Source organism: Peromyscus leucopus, chromosome 2 (assembly GCF_004664715.2).
Source record: "Peromyscus leucopus breed LL Stock chromosome 2, UCI_PerLeu_2.1, whole genome shotgun sequence".
Lineage (NCBI taxonomy): Eukaryota > Metazoa > Chordata > Mammalia > Rodentia > Cricetidae > Peromyscus > Peromyscus leucopus.
In genome coordinates this window covers 3,955,463-3,969,807 of record NC_051064.1, presented here as the reverse complement: position 1 = coordinate 3,969,807, position 14,345 = coordinate 3,955,463, and the positions used below count along the sequence as shown (strand labels likewise).

The window sequence follows — 14,345 nt, the reverse complement described above, 5'->3', positions numbered from 1 at the left end:
AATGACATTTAATGCAATTCAATCAAAATTTACAAATAAAAAATAAGCATGCTCCCCACACCTCGAGCCAGCCCCATTCTCTCTAGGATACACCCTTTAATTATTCCAATATTATAATGCAATTACTCATGGACATAAGCCAGGCTTTACTCCAGCAGAACCTACAGACTTAGGTCAAGCTTGGGAGCCTCACAGCGGCAGGTACTTACGCCTCCTATCTGAAGGAGAAGAAGCGGAGCCTATGAAGCTGCGAAGATGGTTTTTATAGTGACATTGAGTCATGAGCCAAGCGGTGACTGGAGAACATGCTAATTTTACTTCTGTAAATGGGACACATGAAATGAGACTCACAGACTTGGAAGAAAAGTGGAGGGACTGCCTCCACAAATACTGAAGACGTCTCTCTAATGTGAACAATATGATCTTCTCTTTTAAAAAGACGTTTAAATGTAAAAAGCAGAAAAAAAAAAAACTTTTCTTGCTCCCCTCTTTAAATGCATTGACAAAATGCTTGTGTTAAAAATAATGAAATCCTGTGCTGTTGTAAAAGGCCCTGAGCAGTTAGCAGTGTGTTCAGTGCTTGATAGACATCGGCATTTGTTGTCTAAGATTTCCATGCATTCTGAAAGGTGATCAAGAACTCCAATGAGCTTTCATTTATGTGGAACAAATCTACCAAGATTTACTGTGTACGAAATGAAGAAGTGGTCAAATTTAAGTATTTATTAATTCGCTGAACGATACCAATAACCCTATCATATATTTACATAGACATTTGTATTGGAAAGGAAATAATGTTTTTGAAAGCAAAAGAAACCGATGGCAGGAACTCTGTCCCGTTTTCCATTTGTAACTCTGGCTTTTCTAAAGGTCTGGCTAACCAGGGACAGCTGGTTTCTCCAGTGTGCTTCTGCACTAGATTTACTGCAATATGCTGCTCCCATTGAATTATGGGAAGAAAATCTGGCCCTCACAGATTTCTCTTAGGTTGGAAAGTGAAGAGGCTTTGAATATTCTTTTCAGATAACTGTAGAATTTTTTTTATACTGTGGACTATAAAACCATAACAAAAGGCTTTCCACCCTGTCTGACTAATGTGTCTAACATCTGCCTTGCATTGTAAATGGCTCTTTTGTCCTTGCAAGCACATGTGTGCATGCACACACACAATGCACACACACACACACACACACACAATGCATACACACAGTGCACACACACAAGCAAGAATCACTCCTTTGGCATGTATTGTTTCACTGGGCATTGTGTCGGAAAATTTTCCAAATGACAGTGTTTTTAATTATATAATATAAAATGGTTATTAATGCCACCTGCATCATCATAAAGTCTTTAGGAATTAAAACTTAGAGCTTTATGGGACCAGAGACTACATTTTCCAAAAATTATCATTTTCATGTGAAAGCTTAGATATTACTTTCACAACGTCTCATTTACTCATTTTCAAGAAAACCATTGCAAAATACCCAAGCTCAAATAACCAGAGTTTGCTTCATATAGATGCTAACAGGAATGGTATTCAGTTAAAAAATGGGCCAGTTTAGATTCTTCCTGAGCAGTCACAAATTTACTAGAGACAACCGAGTCTTTTGACACAGGACAATGGGGCTTTATGGGCCTCCTCATTTTAGGACATGAAATACTGAAAAGAAGTGCACTCTAAGACCGAGACTCAATAAAACTGATACTTTGATATTGATTTGTCATATACACTCTAAGTAAGTCCATCATTTAGAAAATACTAACTGAATGTATGTTGTGGTGAAACACGTAGGTTCTTTGGCAAGTTCATGTCCTTAGTTTGATTAGTTCAAAGCCGTTGGTAGTTTTCCCATTTTACATTGTCAACATTAGTATAGACGTTAGCCTAGTATTTGCTTTAGTGTATGTATTTTATAGTGTTTTTATAAATTCTTAAGTTGGTTGATTTTATCTCTATTTAATCACTTCTCCACAATTTTTTTTATCAAAACTTAAATTCTTTACTAAAATACAAAACTTAAATTTCATTACTCTCATAATGTTTTGCCAGTCAAAACTTGAAAACAAAAGAGTGTCACTTACAACTGTTAATAAAACCGGGGCCCTATCTATTTTGGGAACTACTTTCACTCTATTTAGGGCTCCAGTGACTTCAAGGGTACTCGTAAATACTTTTGCTCAGTTAATACTTCCCTTTAGCCAACATTACTAGTGACAATTTCTGTGTTTTTAATGTTTCTCTAGCCAGATAGCTTTAAGGGGGAAGATCAGGTCCTCCTACATTAATTTCTTCAATTCCCTTTTCTCTAGCAACGCATGAGCAGCTATCCAGCTGCCTTTATATGCTCTCATTTATAACAGAGGATTTAAGCAGTAACCTCAGCAGCAGAAGGCACTGACCAATCTCTAGCACACTGAACTTAGTTCATTTTTATTAATAGTTATGTTTTTAAGTTTTTTTTAATCAAATAATTTTTTAACTAATGTTGCAAATGAATATGCATGGTTTACAGGTTCAACACATCTCAAGCTACCTCAGTTAGGTAAAGGGGGAGTGCAAAGAGCAAGAACGTATTATAAATAAGAATCCTTCAGCAAGACAGACAGCTATTGTCTCAGTTGCACCCATGGGAAGAAGTCATCTCGCCAATGGCTAGTTTACAATGTCTTTTGTAAAATAGAGTTGACGACTTCCTATGATTTATTTTGCCCTTATTTGAGGGATTTCTATATCATTTATTGAATATTCTGAAGACTGTCATATAATCCCTGTGATATCACTGCTGAGACAGTTAATTAGTGGCAGAAATAGTGCTAATTTATCTATGAATAATATTCACTGTACATTACTAATGAAGAAACTAAATCAGACAGCTTAATTGATTTCTCTAATATCTTACATAATAAGTGGAAATACCGACATAAAAATGAAAACCAGGATTTACCAATTTCAAAATCCTAACGGCTTTCAGAGCCTGAGGCTAGTAATGGTCCGCCTTAAGTAAATCTCTCCAAATTAGTTTTAGGAGTAAAAATACTTTTTAACATAGATATTGTCTCATTAAAGTAAGGTACTTCCCCCTGTGTAGTTCAGATAAATACTTAGCTTTTGAAAATCAAGGGCTAGCAAGTCGGTTCACGGTGTCAAGGCACTTGCCCCCAAGCCTAAGTGCTAGCTGAGCTCCACTCCTGGGATCCTCGCGGGGTGGGAGAGAAACTATTCCACAAGCTGTCCTCTGACATCCACATGTATACACACACATACAATAAATAAGTGATAGATACAATGTGGTTTTAAAAAATCGAAAAATAGGTTATGACACTGACACATTTTTAAATTATTGATTACTTTTCCATTTTTAAGCTCACAAGAAGAGTCAAATGAAGGTCAAGTTTATTTGTTTGGTCTAATGTATAATAATAAGCATAAAAATAACAAAATAACTGCGAAATTTATGAACATGAGTACTTCAGGAATATTGAAAACTTCAAAAAGAATGCCAGGTACACTGGAAAGTGTACAATGAAAATTTAAATGTCTTAATAATGTTATCAATATGGCTCTCTTATGCTGAAATAACAGATTAGAATTTTTAAGTCACACAATCAGTATTAATCATTCTCCAATAATGCTTTTGGGACATGAGAAGCTAAACTTATTTAATTTTCTATTTAGAGTTTACCTCAATATTTCTTTATAAATATGTAGCCATTTCTACACTATATTGAAACAGACATTACTTCACAAACTGGTTGTCTATGTAAATTGCTATAGAACATGATTTTTCAATCATCATTTGATCACACATGTTAATTAGAGTCAGTAAGTCCTCCCTGATTTCTATGTTTGGTCTATAAAACCTTCTTACTTCAAACTCCACATATCTGGTCTAATCCTTTGAAGATGCTCTTTACATTCAAGATTCCTCACTGTGAAGGTGGGTTAGCTTTTTTTTTTTTTTTTTTTTTTTTGGTTTTTCGAGACAGGGTTTCTCTGTGTAGCTTTGCGCCTTTTCCTGGAACTCACTTGGTAGCCCAGGCTGGCCTCGAACTCACAGAGATCCACCTGGCTCTGCCTCCCGAGTGCTGGGATTAAAGGCGTGCGCCACCACCGCCCGGCAAGCTTTAAGAGAATAAAAACACAATTAACAGTGACTAGGATTTTGATAAGGATCTACAAAAATTGTAAGTAACTTCTGAGAAAATGATTCCAAAATACAAACAAAACCTGCAAAAGGGAGAAAATGTTTAATAACTTCAATACTGGTATTAATGCAGTTCATCAAATTGGATGCCAGTTTGTTTTTAAGTAGAATTGGTTACTCTCTTAGATTACTATTGCTGTGATGAAACACCATGATTGAAAATCAAGTCAGAGAGGAAAGGATTTATTTGGCTTATACTTCCACAGGGTAGTCCATCTTTGAAGAAATCCAGAAGGAACTCAAACAGGGCAGGAACCTGGAAGCAGGAGCTGATGCAGAAGCCATGGAGGGGTGCTACTTACTGGCTTGCCCCACATGACTTGTTCATCCTGCTTTCTTATAGAACTAGGGACCTCCAGCCCAGGACTGGTCTCACCCACAATGGGCTGGGCCCTCTTCTATCAGTCACAAATTGAGAAAATGCCCTACAGGCTTGCCTACAGCTCAATCTTGTGGAGGCGTTTGCTCAGTAAGGCTTCCCCCTATCCAATGATTCTAGTTTGTATCAAGTTGCCATAAAACCAGCGTGCACAAAAACCAGGGCGCACAGTTACTTCTAAATGACGTTGACTTTTAATTTGGTAAATGTTAATAACATAAATTGTCTGTGACTAAGAAAGGCTTAAAAAAGAAAAAGAGAAAATTAAGGATAATTAGAGTCAGGCAATAAAGATTAGTTTGTAGGTAATATAACTGAAAGAGAACTAAAGACAGAAGGGACCTGGTTATGCCTGTCAATTTATGCAAATATGATGCTGGTGACATTTACCTGTTTTGAATGATCATAACAACTAAATATGTACTGTTTGTGTTTAAAATAAGGATGATGATGATAATGAATTTTAGTCCATTCTTGGGGAAAATGCTTTCAGATCCCTGCTCCACACTGAGGCAGAGCTGCTAGGCACTGAGGACGAAGGAGCTGGGGCACACGGAAGAGGCTTCTATCTCCACAGAAGGGATGAATGGTGTCTACGAGAGTAGGATGGTTGAAATCAGAGGGATCTGGGATGAGAACCCTGGAGTGTGTCTAGAGTTTTAACTGGGATAAATAAGCAGATGGCATTATTTGGTAAATGGAAAAGGAACAGCCGTTTGAAAAGTCTAAGAATGGCACTTCATGATATCACAATGCTTCATCTTTTCTTTGCTGAATGAGTGGAAATGCATTAACTAAAAACCACACACATTTCACACACACACACCAATATGAGTTCTTCTTCGACAAGCACAAGTTCTGTTTGTGTCATATCTGGAAATTCCAATTGAAATTGTGCTTATACATCCCAATATGCCTCTTTTCAGCCAAAAATAACACATGCTATGACTGCACTTAGCATATTTTAAATATGTGTATAATTCCTGCCAATTATCTGCTTCGCAGATGTTACTTTCCATATAGTGTTATGAACTCCATTCATTACTCAAGAGTATGGTGAATCCATTCAATTCTTGATATATTTGAATATTACTATGTTTGTAAAATCCTTTTATTAATGACTTACTTACACAATGTTGATACTCCTTACCATTGCTTTAAGTTATTTCAAGGCTTTTTCTATACATTCGACTTTCTGAATGCTAATACACTGTCTAAGTTAGTGTGAAAGAAACAGAGAGAAGAGGGTTTGCTGAAGAACAGCAGAGTTAAGTCAATTACTTTAAAATTAAGAAAAGATTAAAAATAAACATTCTAAAAAGTATTAATGTGGACATTGAGAAATGTGTCCATTAGAAGAGGTACTGATACGTAAATCGACAGATGCTCTGTCACTCTGTCTTCCTCCTTTCCTTCCCTTCCTTCTACTTCCAGGACCACCTGTAGTTCAGCTCAGCTGTTCTGTGACTCACAACATGGCAGAAGGTGACATTAAACTAGTGTTTCTACCTCAACCTCCCAAGTACTGGGATTACAGATGTGTGTCCAGTTCAATGGACACTTTCAAATGAGATATTTCACTAAACAAAATACTTAAAATGTAAGAATGAAGTCATTGTATCAGTAATATAAAAAGATTTATATTGAGAAGACAAATAATAATATTTATTTTGTTAAACTGACTTGCCTAGACAATGATGTGTCATAGATGATCACAAACACTTGACTCTGTATCTACATATTTTTTTTCAATACCAGTGATTGAACATATGGCTTTGGGCAAGAACTCTGTTACTGAGTTTTATCCGCAGTATTTCTTTTTAATGTTTATTTTGAGTCGGCGATTCAATGAATTGTCAAGGCTTGACTTAACATTTTTAAAGCCTGCAGCCCTTGAATTTGCAATTTTCCTCCTCAGTTTCTTTTATTTATATATTTGTTTGCTTGTTTACTCTTATTGATTTATTTGAGGGGTGTGGAAAGAACATATCTACACCGCCATGCTCATGAGGAGTCAGATGACAACTTGCAGGAATTTTGGGTTCTGGGGATTGAACTCATCTTGTAAGGCTTGGAAACAAGCTTCTAACCCACTGGGCTATCTGGGAAAGCCTCAGCCTCTCCAATAGTTGCTATTACAGGCCAGCAAAACAAGTGTGGCTTGATTGTGCATATTGAGCATCTTATTGATTCTGAGTACTGGAACTTGGCCTTGTGACTACCTTTCATTATCATGAATATTTAAATGCTAAAGCCTGTCTTTATCAATTAAAATTTAACTCATCTGATAGAGTTACAATGAATTTTCAAGTTAAAAAAGACTTGAAACAGAGATACAAGGCTAGATACAAAATAATACTAACAGCTAACAATTCTCAAATCTGTTATTTGTAGTATAGTACAAACTTCTTTGACACATAGTCTAAGTGAAGATTTTTACTTCAGCATCGTAACTTGGGAATGCCTTATCTGATTTCCATAATGTTTTGTCAAAATGCTTTTAAATGATCACCAGAAGGCCTGGTGCTTGTCATCCCTTCTACACTTACACTGCTGCGCAGGGAGTCTCACAGCTTTCTCAGTTCACATCAACTTTAATATTTTTCACCACACAGACTCCATGAGCACATAGAGTAAACACCTACAGCATGCTTTGTTATGCTTCCATCTAAGTGTGCAAAGGAAAGTGTTCATATGGATGACACCTAGGAACCACCCAGAATGCTTACCAATTTACCAATGGCTGACCTCACCAGCAAATCTGGCCTTGCTTGCAGAATTAGGATAATTTTAAAATGAGAGCTATATTTCACTGACTGCAAAGGCAGCATACTAGTCCTCAAAATTTTATGACAGGTCAGATACACAAAACACATATACACAAACACACACACATGCACACATATGTATACTAGCTCACACACATACATGCACATACACAGTCTTCTGTGCTTTCAAATGCTGTGGCAGGTTTAACCATGACTTTTAGTTTATCTTCTTATTTATCCATTTATTAATGTACAGACAAATGAGAACAGTTAAAAAAGGGCCTTTTTGTTTATTTATGAAAAGTGGCCCTGTAGAAACTTTTAGAACAGTCACATGAAATTGGAACACACACAAATCTTGGTATTTTGTTTCCTCTCTAGTCTGTGTCAATACCAACAACAGGAATTTCTTTGCAATTAGCTTAAGATGTTGTATTGTACTGATAAACATCAACTGGATATTTACTTTTTTAAACACATTTTCTGTTTTCTCCCCTCTCTCTGCTCTCCTAAGGCAGGGTATCTCTGCTGCCCGGCTTACTGCCCTGCACTCTTGGCTCCTTTGCTATAATGTGTTTCTGTACTTGGCGTTGCCTGGCCATTCAACAGTCAAATACCAGACAGAACTGTTTACAGAGAGGAAAAGGTCTCGTATATTTTAAAGATGGAAACAGAACTTGAGAAATGAATTGTACAAGAAAGAACAACTAGAAAACTGGTCACGGCTAAAGTTGTCAAAGTCAATCCTTCCTCTAAAAGGGGCAAGAAGAACAAGGCCCAGAGGGTGGGCCTGCCTTGCTGCTGAACACACTGGAAATGAGTAGTTCTTCCTATCTGTTTTATGCCATGGGCCATGGATTACAAGACATGGGCTGAAGTGTCATTACTGTTTATGTATCATTTGATACTGAGTATCAAAATTAATTTAATATGGCTTTAGTGCTTATGCCTCCAAAAATGGGTTCCCAGACTAAATAAATATTTCAAATATTTTCTAGGTCTCACAGTCTCTGACCTTAGCCTCCATGTGCCCTTTGTAAAGGCCATGTTTTCACAAAAGATAGCATTCTTTTCAAAGCTGTGGAGGAAGGGTAAGTTATATTTAGAAGGCCCATTTGGCATGCTGGGTGTTCTCATGTCTTACTGCTATTTATAACCAGGTGTAGGCCAGTAGGACAGCAGATTTGTTTTAACTAATAACTGTCCAGGCTTCAGAGAATGGAAAAATTGTTTGGCACCTAATTTATGTCTTGATTTTAGAATGAATTGACGGGCTGGAGAGATGGCTCAGAGGTTAAGAGCGCTGCTTGCTCTTCCAAGGGTTCTGAGTTCAATTCCCAGCAACCACATGGTGGCTCACAACCACCTGTAATGAGATCTGGTGCTCTCTTCTGGCCTGCAGAGATATATGCAGACAGAACACTGTATGCATAATAAATAGAATGAATTGAAAGCTAGATGTATATATGTGTGTGTATATATATGCATGCATGCACAATGCATTAAATACTTGCTGATTTCTTAATATTATACATATATATGCATGTATGTTTGTATATAATACATGTATATGTGTATATACATGCATGCATGAATACACACATTAAATACTCTCTTTTTTCTCAATATTGTACATATATATGTAAGTATGTAGTATATGTATATATGTGTGTATATATACATGCATGTGCACACACACATTAAATACTTGCTAATTAATTTCTCAATAGTTTCATGGTCTGATGCCAAACATAATTCCAAAACTCATACTTCTGTTGGGACATCCGAGTCTGTCACTTGACAGACATGTTCGACCATTCTGAGTTTCTGAGTGGATTCCTTATGATTGTTTTCTTTATCAGTTTTATTGCAACTAACTCTAATTTGAATGTCAATAAATATTTACAAATTCTACAAGTATTCACTTTCATTCTTATGGATTTTGTTGGTTTTATTGTAGTAGAGATAACCACATTATTTCATAGATAATTGACAAAACAAAATAAAAATACTATTAGGAAAAAAAATAAAGGCCTAAATGAAATAATGCCAGGATTATAAAGTGTTAACATGACATGAGCAGGCCGACACTAGAACCTGAAGCCACTGTCAATAGTTTTTAACATTCCTGGAGTCCAGAGGAGGTTTAGCTGAAATTGGGGATTTATTGTTGCTGACAATTTTTTAAAAAACATTAAATGAATAAAAAAAATGAATTAAAAGTAAAAAGTAATTTGTTTCCCAAACAGTAAGCGTAAGTTACCAACACGAGGTCCTGTCTATTCTAAATACTTCAGTATTTCCTATGAATATACAAGAAAACAAAATCATGGAATTCAGAATGCTCACAGGCCTGAATACAGTGCCATGATATGACCCTCACACCCTTGTAAGGGTCGTCACTTAATCCAGTAACACCATTCACATCACAAGGATCTCCTCAGGATATAGATGCAGCATTTAATATAGCTTTCTGCCAACTCTCTTTAATATGGAAACCTTTTTGGGCTTCTTTTTGGGTAGCCTGATCTTGACACCTTTCAAGATCACAGGTCAGTTATATTTGTAGAAAGCAGTTTGAATTTACCAATGAGTGGATTCAGAAAATGTCAGACTGTGAATCTGCATTTATACCATGACATCTTAGCACATGATACTGACAAACCTTTGAGTTTTATCTTATTTGCATATTAATATTAATTAAATTCACTAATAATCCCACTTGCCTTTCTCACTATAAAGTTGTTTCATCATCATTAATAATTTTTGTTTTATATAAGTATCAAAGTTATACCTAACTCCACTACTTATTTCAGTGTAGTCTTAAACTTTCCGTGGAAGGTGATTAAAATTTGCCATTACTTATTTTGAGGACTGTATTGTTTGTAACTTATCCTGTGGAAATGCTTCAGTGTGGCCAGTATGCTTTGATATTCCCCAGTCACTCTAATTTTTTCTATATGTATTGGAACAGCAGAATAGTCTAGGACTATTTTATATTTTCCCTTATCTACCTCTGAATCAGCCATTTCCTTAAAGATCCCTGGTTCTTCTAAATGGAAAGCTCTATTTAGAAACTAAGACATTATGTGAGGACATTGCTGCAGGGAAGAAGCTGTAGGACTCCTCAAATGACAGGTCTTTGAGATTAGGGACATATATCTATGAAAACATATATGCTTATTCTTATATCCCTTATGTGTGTTTATTTCTTACCAGTTTACATTGAAAAATGCAATTCACTTCAATATGATTCATTTTCATTCAACACCATATGGCTCATTATAGGTTATTTTTTCTTTTCCTACTTTACCCCTCAGGCAGTGAGAAACACTGGTCACCACGATCCCAGATATCCTTCCTTAATGAATTGATAAATATTTTATCAAATTCTTACTGCTGTCGCCCTTCCTTCTATACAAACTTTTCCTCATGCAGCCAAAGGCTATGAGTAGCTATTAAGTGCTGCTGGCTGTGGTACCTTCCCCATCTGATGCTTTTATCTTTCTAAAATGCCCTTACCATTTCCCTCAGATAATCACCTAAATATTTAATACCTAATAGGTTAAAAATAATAATGCCATTTGGCTGCTATCTACTCTATGAATTGATCTGCATAATTACTAGTCAACATGCTTGGGATAGTATCTGGACCCATCTTCACCTTATCCTCCGCCCCTTTTTTGCCACATGGACTATAAACCATCTGCTGATCTTCAGTGCATCTCACAGGTCAACTGTACCAGCCATGTACACGGTACAGCTCCCGTGTCTATAAGCACACGAAGTTCATGATTTCAAACACGTGGATTTTACCATTCGTAACTCTTGTTTGAGATCTAAGTTTACATTTCTTATTTAACCAAGTGATGAATTGTTAAAAGTGTGAATAATGTACAAATATATCTTTAGTTTTCCAAAAAGTCTTATCCCAAATGTCTCCACAAAATAGAATGCAAATGCTTTTTGAAATCTAGATCATTGGAATCTTACAGATCTTTTAGGCTTCAACCAAAACAAGTGCAAATATCAGAATGTTGAAAAAAATTTCAGAGAAGAAAAATACTAGGTTTAAGGAAGCAGTGGCAAATACATTTGGAGACTGAGGCTTGAAAAACATTGAATAAGGACATGTACATTATATAAAGCTATAAAACTTGTATTTTAACTTTAAAGAGAGGCAGAGGTTTAAACAATCATGTCACCCATTTCCATGTTTCTTTAGATTATTGTGGATCTTGCACTGGTTACAGAGTACAAGATAAACATGGGGGCAAGAGAGGAAGGTGGTAGATCATGGAAGATGTTGTCTGTTGACCTGAGTGAACAATAATGGCTTGAGGTTCAGAGAAGCTAGTGAGAAAAGAGATGGGTTCATGCTAGATGTTGAATTTAGTCTTTACAAATTGTAGATGAACCAGACGTAGGAACTTGGAATAATGACTTGTTAAGGGTAAAGCCACGGTTTTTGATCTCAGCAAATGGATAGTGGCAAAGATAGGAAAAACTAGAGTGGAAGTGATAGATAAATGTAAAATAGTAGGCAGATGTGGTGGTATATGCTTTTATTCCCAGACATTCAGGATGCTGAGTGGGGGTGGGGGTGGAAACAGCTTAACCACACAGCTGCCATGACAGGCTTAGGGATCTAGACACAGCTTCTGTGACTGGCTTACTGGCAGGCAACACCCAGATCCAGGAAAAGCCATAAGCTGACTCCAGCCAAGGATAGTTCAGCATCTAAGGGGAAGTACCTGACATCCCAAACATCCCAACTGTTAAGGTTAGATAAGATCGCCAGATGTCCCTGAACCTAGCACAGGTCTATTTCCCCCTTTTACCAAGATACCTCCTAGACAAAAGTCAGCCAGTCAGGGTCCTGAACCCTGGAAGTCCCCTCACCCCAATCTCTGCTATGATAAAAATCCTATCTTGCCCGGGCTCAGGGCTGTCTGCTCTCATCGCTGCATCAGACAGAGAGACCAAGCTCTGAGCTTGAAATAAAAGCTCTTTGCTTTTACATGTGGGATTCAGTCTCCTTGGTGGTCTTCTGGGGGTCCCCGTGATCTGGGCATAACACTGAGGCAGGAAGTTAGAGAACAACTTAGACAACCAATGGGGGCCTATTTCAAAACACTAAATCACTGATTCTCAACCGTCCTAATGCGGCAACCCTATAATACAGTCATGTTTTGATGACCCTCAACCATAAAATTATTTGGGTTGTTACTTCATAACTGTAATTTTGCTACTGTTATGAATCATAATGTAAATATCTGTGTTTTCCGATGGTCTGAGGTGACCTCTGTGAAGGGGTTGTGAGTGACAAGTTGGGAACTGTTGCACTAGAAGGAAAGAAAAAAAATGCAAAACACATAATATATTTGTTAACGTTGGTATGAGATTCACAGAGCAGATACATAAAAAAATTGTAGTTATGAAGATCTGAGATGTGGATGAGCAGTCAAATGTGGAAGGATGAATTCAAGATCCATAACCATCTTCATTTTAATGTAATGAGATCACAGTAAAAAACAAACAAACAAAAAACTCATGAACAGTGAGTGTAGATAGAAAACTGTGGTCCAGAAATGGTCATTAGGGAAGTTTACCTCTAGACTGAGGGATAGTGTTCTTTACAGGGACAATCCCTGATGGGAGAAAAAGGTTTGAGATCTGGGGTCCTGTTCCAATGACCCCAATGGTCAAAGAGTGAGATACCACGGTGGGGGTACCTGAAATGACAAAAAAAAACGGACTGAATGCTGCCTTGTTCCTCTATCTGAAGTATAAACTCCCCTACACGAGAAATGGTATGGCCAGCAACACTCAGAATTATCCCAACAGATGGCACAGCTGGTAAAATACATAAATAAATAAAAGTTTAAAGGATCCAGAGACTCATTCCAAGCCCAACTGACCCTTGAGGACTAGACCTTTAACTAGCCCTTCCTAACAGTCAATAAAATACTGTGTTCATATTCTGGATAATTCTACATATTCTGGATAATATCTCCTGTGATTGTATTTTCAGAATTAGACTGAGATCATGCCAAACACCATCATTCCATTGGTAATTATCTTTGGAATAGGGTCTTTGCATTTTATGGTGGGAATGGTTTATATCAATTATAACCCCTAGTTACAATCTATTAAGCATTGCACTTTATGTACTTACCTGCTGTTTTAATTTCCCATCTTTCTGTTTACAGCCAGTCTGTAGTCAGACAGTATTATGGTACTCTAATCCCATCTATATGGGTTCCCTTGATGGCTGCTTTCTTAGCTACACTTGTTTGTTATGTAAATGAAACCACATATCTATGCACTTTTAAAGTCTTTTAGATAAGCCTGCTAGAGAATTGTAGCAATGACCACACCCTATGACCCAGAAGAGCAAGAAAAAGCCAGATCAGTCCTCATTCAAATTCCCTAACAGCAGTCAAGGTTACATCTTCAGAGGGATGACTGCTGATGACATTAGACAGAAAACCAGCAGGCAGTTTAGGGACCAGAGGTCTTGATCAGCGTCCTTGATCACAAACCAGAAATTTCCTTGGATCCATCCTAGCTAGATATCAGAAATACCATAAGTATTTGAGGGTTTGGTCCCTTATCTTTTTCCTCAATGAGTTTATGGTCTCAACTCTTAATGTTGTTGGTATTAGAAGCCTTCTAGACAATTCAGGATGGACCCTTACCTCCTGTTTCCCTGATAAGACAGAAAAAGAAGCCCCCCCTTCAGGTTTAAGTTTATATATGAGAAGTTGGTGATATCTGGACTTTGTTGAGGTCCATTAGTCAAAGATAATTGCTCCTGATCAAAAGAATAGGATGTAAGTTTTATCTCTGGCCCTGGGTGAAGAGCTCACAATCTTCTAAATTTCTAAAAATAGTACTTATCATTATCTTTTCAAGAGTCAGTTCTTCAGAGCCTGTTGATCAGTTAGTCAGCAGTTAACCCCCAAGAAATACTAACCACCAAACAAGCTA

The 14,345-nt window shown here is 37.0% G+C and overlaps 1 protein-coding gene across 4 annotated transcripts in view; it reads right to left on the bottom strand.

Annotated features, from left to right (window-relative positions):
• Window positions 1-14,345, bottom strand: part of Pkia (cAMP-dependent protein kinase inhibitor alpha) — a 70,618-nt gene that overhangs the window by 13,483 nt on the left and 42,790 nt on the right. The window contains exon 3 of one of the 4 annotated variants that reach the window (XM_028890414.2): window positions 12,965-13,087. The exons of 2 other annotated variants lie outside the window; for them this stretch is intronic. The gene's annotated coding sequence lies outside the window, so the exon portion shown is untranslated. Of the gene's footprint in view, window positions 1-209; window positions 376-12,964; window positions 13,088-14,345 lie in introns of those variants that run through there. One more of the 4 variants, XM_037202339.1, reaches the window with a different exon arrangement.